We start from the raw sequence: 594 nt of genomic DNA, 5'->3' as shown, positions 1-594 counted from the left end.
GCAGATGAAGAAATAATATTTAGAAATGTACCAATCTTAACTTTATTTCAATAATTTATTTTATATATGTATGTGTATGTGTATGTATATGTATATATGTATGACATTCAAACATATATACATGGACATTTGTTAAATAGCTACGGGGTAGCCTACGATGTTCCATCATGTCATTGACGTCATTGATGTATTTATTAATTAATTGAATAAATGTTAATTGAATTGAATTGAATACAGTGTTCGAATAAAGGACATAATAATACATCGTGTAGCATAGCTCTCAACGAATGTAGTCCTGTAAATAAATGAATAAAGAAATTGTGTAATAAAATGCCTCAGGCGGGACTCGAACCTGCGACCTCTCGCTGTCAAGGCGAGCGTCATAACCATTAGACCACGGAGGCTTCATGGTTGAACAGATTCAAATACTACCAAATACACTCCATTACACAATAGGTACGGCTAGAAATAAATAGTTGCATATAATATAAATCAAGATAGCCGTTAACACCGTTAAATTATATATATAAATCATCAAACAAAGGTAAGTACCATGTTCGAATAAAGGACATAATAATAGGCGGGACTCGAACC

General features: G+C 32.5%; 1 non-coding gene across 1 annotated transcript; it reads right to left on the bottom strand.

Annotated features, from left to right (window-relative positions):
* Nucleotides 1–331: 331 nt before the first annotated feature.
* On the bottom strand, nt 332–404 carry Trnas-uga. The gene has a single exon. It is a non-coding gene; the product is annotated as a tRNA-Ser (tRNA).
* Nucleotides 405–594: the final 190 nt, after the last annotated feature.

Source organism: Anneissia japonica, unplaced genomic scaffold (assembly GCF_011630105.1).
Source record: "Anneissia japonica isolate Jap-2015-1 unplaced genomic scaffold, ASM1163010v1 scaffold4811_len131365_cov145, whole genome shotgun sequence".
Lineage (NCBI taxonomy): Eukaryota > Metazoa > Echinodermata > Crinoidea > Comatulida > Comatulidae > Anneissia > Anneissia japonica.
This window is presented reverse-complemented; position numbering and strand designations above follow the sequence as displayed.